Consider the following 12,312-nt stretch of genomic DNA (forward strand, 5'->3'; position numbering starts at 1 on the left):
GTGGACAAGGCAACGGGGAGATGCGTAAGAGCCCACCGAAAACAAGTGTCCCACCATCAGATCAGAACAATGGGATCTTTTCAAAAAGATGAGAACTACGAGAAGTTTCAGTTAAATATCCTCGCCTTTTAACGATTTACCTATCATTTTTTTAATTAATGAGTCCTTTATATAATCTTTTTATTATCTCATCTACTTGCGCTTTTATATAATTATTTTAAGGCCGTTAGCGTAAGAAATTGTGCTAACATTTCATGCAAGAAGGGGAAATGGTATGGTTCTCGAGGCGGTTCTGAAAGATAGAAGAGAACCTCGTAAGTAGCATGCATTATTCCCCCGTGAGACTTTATTTTTTTAATCACACTTGGACTTGCATTGATACACATTTACGTGTATAAATGTTACCATGTTAATGTGTAGGTGGCAAAGGGAGTGAAAGAGGTGGATCGGCATGTAACTTATAAAGAAGGGCACACGCCTAAAGGATCCCTACGCGTGACAAATATGATGAGGAAGTGTTGGCCAACATAGTAAGCATTATTTTATTAAGACGAGTTCATTACTAACTTTATTATTTTAGTCACATATATAATTTGAAGTTTATTTAATATATTATAGGACAACGTATTGAAAGAGGTAGAAGAAGGGAAATTCACTCCCAGTGGTCGTAATGACGTTCTTGCTAGAGCGATCGGCCGACCCGAACATCCAGGTCGTTTGAGGGGCGTCCCGTTACAGGTTGGAGTAACGAAATATTATGGGATAACTGCCCCGATAAAGAAGAAAAGGAAGACTAAGTCTGAGAAGGCTGACATGGTACCATTTATTCTATTATTTTCATTTAAGTTCAATTCACATGTTATTGTTGGGATAAAAATTGCTGACACATTACATTCTTGGCACGCAGCTTCAGTTAATGGCATCCGTACTACTAAAGCTGAATGCTGGAGGTAAGCTTTCCGAAGAAGAAGTGAAGATGATGGAGGATGTCATTTCTAAAAGGGGTAATAATAAGGTACAACAGATTGGTCAAGAGGCCGCTACTACCTTGGCAATACATGAGAAGGAAGTATCGGTCAACGAGATTCAGAAAGATTAGGTACCTAATAATGCTTCTGAAGTTGTAACAACTAAAGCCGATCAGGTACCTAATACTTCCTTATTTTTCTTTTTTTTTTGGGTAAGATCGGGGGTGTGTTCCCCGCGCTCTAATGCTATAACTTCTGACATGGTGCCATTGGTTAATTTTATTAGGTAAATAATGGGTCCAAAACGGAGATGCAACTTGAGAAGACGGTGATGGAAAACAAGATACATCCCCTTCAAGTCGGTTCCTGTTTTTCGATTAAGGTATGCATGAAGTGTTTAATTAGTTAAATTTATATGAATTCTATTAAATTTTGGGATATAATAATGTATGTGTATATTCTTCAAAGCCGTAAACAAGAGGCCGATTATTCTTGCGACCCTAAACCGAAAAGCCACATGTGTGTGTTGGCCGGGTCTCGTAGAAATGCACACCAAATCTACAAAGAGCGAAATCGTAGTTCATGGCGAAAAACTTTTGCCGAATCATACCAAAGTAGAGATAACTACAGTCTTTCCAGGCCATGAAAACTTTCAACTGCCTGTCCCAGTTCGTGACGACATTACCATTCTGGGAGATGCGGTTGGAAGTTTCATCCAATGGCCTGAAACTCACATCTACTTAGCTCGGCCGTCTCCGCCTCAGCAGCGGAAAGCAGTTGGGGTTAGAAGAAATACCTTTATATATATGTTAAATTTTTAATTGTTGAATGTTTTTATATGTTAATTTATATGTTATTTTTTTTTGTAGGGAACAAAAAAGCAGGCTTTGGCGGATAAGCCTAAGTCCACAGACATGCCAACGACCTCGTCGAGACAACAACTTGATGAGGTATTTAATTAACTTCTCCATTTTTTTAAAAACCTCGCTCCCTTTATTTATATTTTGTCTGTATTTATAAAAAGCATGGTAATTTTGTGTAGGGGACAAAAAAGACTGATAAGCCTAAGTCCCAGTCTTACTTACCTCGCTACTACTACCTCATCATTGAAAGTGCAGGTTGACGAGGTATTTAATTAAGTACGGTTTTATTTTTATTACTCCAACTAGGATATGTTACCTTTGGATTTTTTATTATTTTAATTATCTACTACATGTGTAGGCTGGTGGTAGTAGCACAAAATCAAAGACTCATTCTTTCCCGGACCTGAAAGAAGTTAGGAGTTTAAACTCCACACAATATACTGGGAAGGATTACATGCAAAAAGTAAGAACGGTGACGATGAGGAAACTGTATGAGGAGGCTGGCCATCGCATAGCCACCGAGCAATTGATAGTTATTCCGCTCGAGGAGGATATTATAGGGGTTGAGCGCGAAGCACTTCTATCATGGGATATGCTAGCCATTTGGGCTGGCCTAGACCAGATTGATGTCCAACACCTATTTGTTTGGATGAAGTAAGTTTCTTAATAAATAATTTCATATTCTAATATTCTGACTACTAGATAGTGTTTTAAATACCGGAATTAATACCGTAATAATATAGGATATTGAAATTGAGAGTGATCCCCGAGAATAGGATTCCAGGTGATCAATACGGATTCCTGTGCCCCTTTGTTTTATCTTTATTTATTACGGAATTCTCGTTCGAAGATCGGGTTGATTATATTGCTCAGCAATTGGCGACAACCAAGAAGCTGGTTTTTGCCGCTTATAATGAAAAAAGGTAATAAACAAATTAATATTACGTTTCCCCCTACAATTGCATTTTCATAACTAATATATATATGTACTTGTTAATAATGATGATGTCTCTTGATGTAGGACTCATTGGGTGCTAGCAGCCATCATGCCGACAAGGAATAAAGTTTTCTGGTTGGACTCTTTACATAATCAACCAAGCGAGACTTTTAAGCACTTGATTAATAAGTAAGTTTATAATACTGATTTATTTATAATAACATTAAGTTTCAATTTTTATTTATAGCAAAAAGCTCATTTTTGCCCCTAAAAAAATGAGTGTCTACCTCCTTTTTTTTTTTTTTTTTTTTTAAAATAAGGGCCTTTGAGAAGAGAAGAGCTAACGAGCAGGATCAACCCACGAAAGATTCTGATGATGGCCCTAATTTTATTACGATAACAGGGGTATGTGCTCAAATACAATACATTAAGTGCAAAAATCTGTGTTTAATACTAATACAATACCTAAAGTTCAAGATTCTGATGTGAGCCTTCTCTCGTCTGTTTGTTTTTATGTAATAATAGGCCCCTCGCCACCCGGATAGCATACAATGTGGATACTACGTTTGTCGGTTCATGTTGGAGATTATTAGGCGAAGATATATCATTATTCCAGAAAAGGTTAGTAATTTAATAATGTGTTTATTACTTTTTTTAAATTAGAGCTAATGTTGTCTTGTTTGCTGCTATATATACCATGATGTTGCTATGCAGTAATTGATGTTGTTACAATAATGTCTTCTCTTTGTATTTTCCGCAGTATGTAATCAACCCGTCACAACAGATTGAGCAGTACTCAAGTATAAATATAGACGAGGTAAGGGACATGTTGGGCAAATACGTCTTAGAAAATAGAAATGCATGATACTCAGAGTTTAGATCAACTTATTAGTAATTTTTTTGTTGAAGTTAGGGAATGATTAGTTTATGTAAATTCAACTCCTTGTAAGTATATATATATATATATATATATATATATATATATATATATATATATATATATATATATATATATATATATATATATATATATATATATATATATATATGATCTTCTTTGTTGTTGTGGTTGAATTGAATCTATTGAGTTCGATGAACCCAAATGTGATTTATCTTTGGTCTTTGGTATATGGTGTCTTCTTGATATATGCGGAGTTTTTGAATGGCATGAAACAAATTAAATTTTTCAAAACATTAGGAGTTCGTAATAAAAACGGTTACTTAAAAAAAACCGTTGTGAAGACCTTTCACAACGGTTAATAAAAAAAACACCGTTGTGAATGACTTTCACAAATACCGCGCATAATATTCAACAACAGATTTTAAACGAAGAACCGTTGTTAAAATTCTTCACAATTTTGGAGGTAAAGTTACAACAACGAGTTTTAAACTAAGAACCGTTGTTACTAACAATTTCAACAACGGGTATCTAGCATAAACCCGTTGTTAAAAGACTTCACAATTTTGGAGGGAAAGTTACAACAACGGTTATACATATGACAACCGTTGTTATAGTATTCCCTCCAAATTTTTGAAACACTTTCCACAACGGAGAACACCCAACAACAACGGCTTTTAACCATGGTGAATAATTTCGACAACGGTTTCATTAAATAACCAAACCGTTGTAAATACCTTCTACAACGGCCGCTTTAACAACGTCCGCTTTTTGTTTTTACAACGGTTTTTACCCGTTGTTATAGCCTGTATCTGTAGTAGTGTGTGCATGCTAAGATGTTGGTTGAGCAATGAGACGGGATTATTATTGAGTATTTGTTGTTGAGAGTTGATTATTTAGTTGAGCATAACACGGAGGGTGTTACTGCCAGTTGTGCATAGCGAGCAATCGTTACTGCCAGATGAGCATAGTAAGTAATTACTACTGCCAGAGATAGTTGTGCATAGTAAGTAATTACTACTGCCAGGTGAGGATGGTACGCAAGTACTACTGCCAGTTGAGCATAGCACGGTGTTAAGGGAGTTGTGCTACTGCCAGTGACGTAAGTGAATTGTACGGATGAAGCGATGAGAAATTTGAAGGATGTTTATTTTGGTTGGATTATTATTATTGTTGTTTAGTTTATTCCTACTCAACCTCGCGGTTGACTGTGTATTCGTGAACACCTGCGGTGAACCGTTTTATGGGGAGCAGATTTGACAGGTACCAAAGTTTAGCTGACATGGGAGCATTGGGATGAGAGCCAAACTTGGAACCGTAGATGAAGTCTACATCACATATATAGTTATATCACTTATTTATTTTCCGCTGCGAGTTGTATTTATTTTTATATTAAGTTTTAGTTGATTAAAATTGTAAAACTTATGTAATCATTAAAGTTTTTATTTAAAGTACTTTGGTGAGTTGGACTTTGTTATCTACTACCTCGGGAAACCGAGATGGTAAAAGTCCTATTTATTTGGGAATGTCTAGCTAAAGGCTCCCGAATAAATGGGGGTGTTACAAAGTGGTATCAGAGCAAAACGATCCTCAGGCCTAACTAATGAATAATAATGAACTTAGGATGTGTCTAAATAAAATGAACCCCGGTTAGAAACTGTTAGGAGCCCCTCTTACTACCGTTAGGAAAGCGCGCCTAATTCGTACCTTGGCCCTTCCAGTTTTGAACCGGGTACCTTGAGAGACATTTCAGTGTGGGGTAATTTAAAATGAATATAGTGTATTTCCTTTAGGAATTTGTTTGTCTTGTTTGAATGACTGTTTTCGTTAATGATTGCGGATGATTTCTTTTAAGTATTGTTATGAGCATGTTGATATGGGGAAGGTATGTTGGCATGTATGTGGGAGGTGTGAGTATGATTAATATGTGAAGTGTTAAAGAAATTGTGTGAAACCGTGAAGAATGTGATTTTGGTTGATTTCTCGAAATTTTACTGTTGATTGTTTTGGCTGCCATTTACTGTCTGTTTCAAATCCTGGTACAGAAATTTTATGTGTAATACCTTTGTGAGTTAGCTTTCATTTGACACTAGTCTCATATTCAAATAATATGGGGTTTAGGAGAAATAAATATTTTAGTGGACAGTGGTCGGAATGTTCCTGTACAGTTATGTTTTCGCGCCATGTTTTTGTAAAATTTACCATTTAAAAACTACATATTTATTTGTTATAATTCAAACTCTACTGTTTAATATACTCATGTAAGTTTCTAAATTGATAAGCCACGTTGCAAGGTAAATGTTTTACAATTAATAGTGATTTTTACAAGTTGACCTAAGTTTCTGACAAGTTGCTGTAAAATTTCTGTTTCGACCAAACAATTTGTAAAATGCATTATAAATTGACTTTTTGAGTTTTTGACTTGATTCTTTCTCTCATGAATTGTTAACTCGCTATATTTTCTAAAAAGTAAAGGTTCTCAAGAAGTAATTGTGTTATTAGTTATTTATGATTTTTAGAATTGGTGACATGTTTCCTTGGTCTTGAATAAATGAAAATTTTGTTTCTTGATATTTTTGAATTGAGTGAAGTAGGTTACCATGTCTAGTGATATGCGGGTTGTGTTGCCCTAAGCCTATATATACGTTTAGAATAATTGCATCCATGTTTAAGTTAGATATCATTATTAAGAAAAGATTAATTAATTAAATAGTGATGCGTATCTTTCGTTATAGATTATTATTTATTTGGCAATGTATTCGCCAATAGTTATGTAAGAAGTTGAAATAAAGTTTAGTTCGAAATCTAAAATGATGTGACTTGCTGTTAAATCAAAGATTTTGTTATTCATTTAATCATTACTTGGAGTTGTGTTTGAAATGATAGTTGACTTGTGTTACGGTGTGCGTTCTTTATTTTATGGCATTCCAACAAGGATTTGGTTTTTCCTATTGTTTGTTATTTCGAACTTCGAGGACGAAGTTTATTTTTAGGGGGAAGGAATGTAATACTACGAAAGTTTTGAGTTATTATTGGGATACCTTGTGATAAGATTGGTGTGATTGATTATCGAAAATGGTTAATTAGGTTGAATGGTGTGTAGTTATAAGTGTTGTGATAGTAGTTGTGGGCGAACTTCGGGGCGAAGTTCATTTTAAGGGGGTAAGACTGTAATACCCTGTAATTTAATACTCCCTCCACACACCTATTTTCACCCCATTTGCTTTTAGGAGGTCAAAGTTTCCGAACTTTGACCGTAAATAACTTGGAGAATAAAAATTATTGGATTATAAAATAAAAACATTCACACTTATTTTCATGATAACTTTCACGAAACAAAAATTCAAGAAAAAAAAATAACATATAGACGTCGAAAATTACGGTCAAACTGCCGTCTTGGAGACCGCAATAAAGCAAATGGGGTGAAAATAGGTGTGTGGAGGGAGTAATAATTTATGAGAATAATTTATGTAATTAATTAACTAATTAATGGAATTTATAATAATAAATGCAAATAAGACGATAATTAATAATAAAATAATAGATGAGTCGGGTAATATTGACCGAAGGGTTGACTTACACATGATAAAGGACTTTGACTCGGGAATTTTAGTAATAATAGTAATAATTCTATTTTAATAATAATAATAATAATAATAATAATAATAATAATAATAATAATAATAATAATAATAATAATAATAATAATAATAATAATAATAATAATAATAATAATAATAATAATAATAATAATAATAATAAGTCATAGTTTCCTAATACCTCTATAAGACCTACCTTCTCACTATTAAATAGATGTCATGACCTAATAAGAAAGCTTATTTTTCACAAAAGACATAATATCACATAAAAGAGAGAGAGGGAGAATAATAAAGGGGAATAACAAGGAATTTATAATCTTTTATCGTCTTAAGATAATATTCTCATACCGTCTTATGTATATAATTTGTGATATTATAACTTGTAATCTAGACCACCGTATGATAAACTAAGACCGTCATCGTGACCGTGGAGGACCAGGGTGTGACCAGATTTACCATTGACCACCTTAGACCGGCGGGAAAGGGGTGTTTGACGGGGTTGTTAATGGGTGGTTATTACATGTGGTTTACACGTTTTACATAGTTATGAACCCATATTCAGTCGTGTCTGACCTGGGATTAGTTAGGATTGGGTTCATGGTGGTGAGTCGGTCCTAGTGGTGGCTTTAGGGTGGTCGGAGGTGGTGGTTTGTGTAGTGGTTGCCGGATTTTCGTAGGTTGTGAGTATTTATCTTAAACCGTGTTATGAGACCCATCGTGACCTGCTAGACCGTGACCAGGGGACATGCTTGCTGTCGGTGGACCACCGTGGGTCACAGGAGACCACGGTGGTGGCCTCTAGGGGTGTGTGTGGTGGTTGTAGCTAGTAGGATGTCGTGTGTGCTCTGTTTTCGGTATCATCGCTGTTAGGGTGTTTGTGGTGGTTTGGCGCACTGCTGGTGCCACCATGGGACATAGGTGACTACGGTGGTGGCTGTCTCGAGTTGGGGTGGCAGTGACATGGGTTGTTGAGTCGTGTTTTGGGCAGCACACATTCGGGTTGAGAATGAGGAATAGACGTGGGGTGTTTGTTGGGTTGGTATCGTGGACTGCTAGGGCATGGGTTGCTGGTGGTTGTGGCAGACTTTGCAGGTGGTTGGGACCTTGGATGGGTTGTCGGCAGTGGGGTCTCACGGTGGGGCAAGTAGTAGAGGTGGTAGCTGTCGGGTTTGGGGGTAGGACACGGGTTGAATGGGTGTTGTTGACTGTGTTCATGGGGATTTAAGTTTTGGTTGATTGTTTAGGACGAGTTTATATTGATGCTTCGTGTTTTAGTTTAGCTTTTGGGCCGGAATTTGACCAATGCTTTTACACGGGTTTTTATGTGGGTTGTTTATGGGAGTGCTATGCGGGTTTATAAGACGGGCTTTTATTTAATTTAATCGCGTAATGATAATATAATTAGTAATTAGGTAGTATTGAGACGGGTTTTTAATAACCAATATTTGCGTAATAATATAATTATTATAGTTAATGAATAATTAAGTTGAATAAATGGTTTAATTGAATTATAAATAGTTTAATTATTTTATAGATTGGTAGTTGGTTAATTATAATTATTACACATGTTAGGTGACGGAATGTTGAAGATTATAATTAACTTGATTGCTTTGGTTGCTCTATTGGATTTACTTATCAGGTAGGAATTTCCTACTCAACTCGATTTTATTGTTCAGTGAATGAATATTTACATGTGACGATTTATGAGGTGAAGGTTAATATTGTGATTTATTGGAAATAGAGTAATTGTGTATGCTAAGATGTTGGTTGAGCAATGAGACGGGATTATTATTGAGTATTTGTTGTTGAGAGTTGATTATTTAGTTGAGCATAACACGGAGGGTGTTACTGCCAGTTGTGCATAGCGAGCAATCGTTACTGCCAGATGAGCATAGTAAGTAATTACTACTGCCAGAGATAGTTGTGCATAGTAAGTAATTACTACTGCCAGGTGAGCATGGTACGCAAGTACTACTGTCAGTTGAGCATAGCACGGTGTTAAAGGAGTTGTGCTACTGCCAGTGACGTAAGTGAATTGTACGGATGAAGCGATGAGAAATTTGAAGGATGTTTATTTTGGTTGGATTATTATTATTGTTGTTTAGTTTATTCATACTCAACCTCGCGGTTGACGGTGTATTCGTGAACACCTGCGGTGAACCGTTTTATGGGGAGCAGATTTGACAGGTACCAAAGTTTAGCTGACTTGGGAGCATTGGGATGAGAGCCAAACTTGGAACCGTAGATGAAGTCTAGATCACATATATAGTTATATCACTTATTTATTTTCCGCTGCGAGTTGTATTTATTTTAATATTAAGTTTTAGTTGATTAAAATTATAAAACTTATGTAATCATTAAAGTTTTTATTTAAAGTACTTTGGTGAGTTGGACTTTGTTATCTACTACCTCGGAAAACCGAGATGGTAACAGTCCTATTTATTTGGGAATGTCTAGCTAAAGGCTCCCGAATAAATGGGGGTGTTACAGTGGTTTCCCCGACTAGAGAGTAACTTAACTGATAAACGTATCATCATTCGAGCATGGCCATGCATTTCTGTTACAACTCCTCGAGTGGCCCTGAGAAATAACTAAACCTGATAAAGGTTGGATATTTTCTTCAACTCGAATCCTGCATATGTAAGCACAGTATGAAATGACCCAGAAAAAATCTACTTAGTCTCCTGTTACGGCAGACCATGAGAAAGAAACCAATGTCACCTAAAAACTGCCTTAATCTCAAGAGACAGTCGATAGTCAAAAGAATCGACTCTAGGAACACAATGGACGTCCAATCCACGACCTGGCACCGAATGTTTTTAAACATTTAGGACTCCATTACGTTGTCACAATTTATTGTTGTACGAGGTATCGTTATAACTCGCATCTGTGATCGATCAGCCAACTGTTTGACTTATGGCTCGTTGAACCCACCATCAATCGACTGCACAATATAATAGCCAGTGTTATCAGCTCATATGGGCGATTACGGACCAAAACAAATATAATGTAATTCAGTTCACTTTGTGGCGTTCAATGTTGTCAGTACAATCCACATGAAAAACAAAATATTATATTAAAACGATGAAGTTATAAATAGTATATGAAAAAGATAATGAATCGAATCCATAATCAACTACTACAACTAAGGAACACGTTTAATTCCCATGGAAATAACGTGCCCTTCATGCTTATCATAATTCAACGGTTTAGTGAGAGGATCCGCGATGTTATCATCTGAAGCTATCTTGTCATTCACTATCTCTTCTTGCTCCACATAATCATGGATTAGGTGAGCCTTCCGATGTACATGTCTAGACTTTTTGCTAGACTTAGGCTCCTTAGCCTGGAAGATGGCACCTCTATTGTCACAATAGATGGTGATCGGGTCATTCGAACTAGGAACTATCGTAAGTCCTTGTAAGAATTGACGCATCCATATAGCTTCCTTTGCTGCTTCCGAAGCGGCATAGTACTCGGATTCAGTGGTAGAATCTGCTACAACATCCTGTTTGGAACTCTTCTAGCTGACCGCAACACCATTAAGAGTGAAGACGAACCCGGACTGAGATTTTGAATCATCTCGATCCGTTTGGAAGCTAGCATCTGCGTAACCGATTGCGCATAGCTTAGTATCTCCTACATAAGTCAATACCCTATCCTTAGTCCTCCGTAGGTACTTAAGGATGTTTTTAACAGCTATCCAGTGTGTTTCACCTAGATTCTTTTGGTACCGACTCGTCATACTCAATGCATATGCCACGTCTGGACGTGTGCATATCATGGCATACATGATTGATCCTATAGCTGATGCATAGGGAACACGACTCATGCGCTAAATCCCTTCAAGCGTCGTGGGTGACTGAGACTTGCTCAACTGCATCCCAGACGTCATTGGAAGGTTCCCCTTCTTGGTGTTGGTCATGTTGAACCTTTCAAGAATCTTATCTAAATAAGACTCCTGACTCAATGATAACGTCCGTCATGATCTATCTTGGTAGATACGGATTCCCAATATGCGCTGTGCCTCACCCAGATCCTTTATCTGGAAATGGTTCTTCAACCATCCTTTAACCGAAGATAAGAGAGGAATGTCATTCCCAAACAAGAGTATGTCATCGACATACAATATCAAGAAAACAATCTTGCTCCCACTCGACTTGATGTATAAGCATGGTTCCTCGACCGATCGAGTGAAACCATACTCTTTTATCACCTGGTCGAAATGATGATTCCAACTCCGAGAAGCTTGCTTAAGTCCATAAATGGAACGCTTAAGCTTGCACACTTTCTTAGGATTTTCAGGATCAATGAAACCTTCGAGTTGTACCATGTACAACTCTTCCTCCAAATAACCGTTTAAGAAGGCGGTTTTCACATCCATTTGCCAAATTTCATAGTCATGAAAAGCAGCAATCGCAAAGATTATCCGAATGGAACGTAGCATGACTACAGGTTCAAAAATTTCATCATAATGCAATCCGTGCACTTGAGTGAAACCTTTTGCCACTAGTCATGCCTTATAGGTTGATGTGACCATAATTAGAGCATATTTAGTCCCCGAATTAGCCTTGTTCCCATGCTTTTTAGTGCATATTTGGGTCATTTATTGTCTTTAGTCCTTTGTTTTGCATATTCTTTGAGGTTTTGTTTCCTTGGTAGGAAAGGAGTGCAAACCTTGCATTTTCATGGCAAAATAGAGATAAATTGATTGAATTTAATGACCAAGCATCAAAGAGAAGACAAGACTAGAAGGCCTTTGTACATACTATAGTAGATGGGCAATGATGAGAAAATATCCTTGTATCCCCGAGGAAATCCTCAAGGATTCTATGAAGAAAAAGGAAGAAAAGAAGAAAGAAAGTAGCTGTAAGACAATCCGAGTGGATTGCCCACAATCCGCCCGTCCAAGAGGTACAATCCGAGCGTCTTCCCCCAATGGACGCCCGTCCAGAACCAGCAGAATCCGCCCGTCCACCACCACAATCCGCTAGTCCAAAACACCCAGAATCCGCCCGTCCCGTGCCCTGGACGCTCGGATTGTGTG

This window comes from Silene latifolia, chromosome 2, assembly GCF_048544455.1.
Source record: "Silene latifolia isolate original U9 population chromosome 2, ASM4854445v1, whole genome shotgun sequence".
In the NCBI taxonomy this organism is placed as follows: Eukaryota; Viridiplantae; Streptophyta; class Magnoliopsida; order Caryophyllales; family Caryophyllaceae; genus Silene; species Silene latifolia.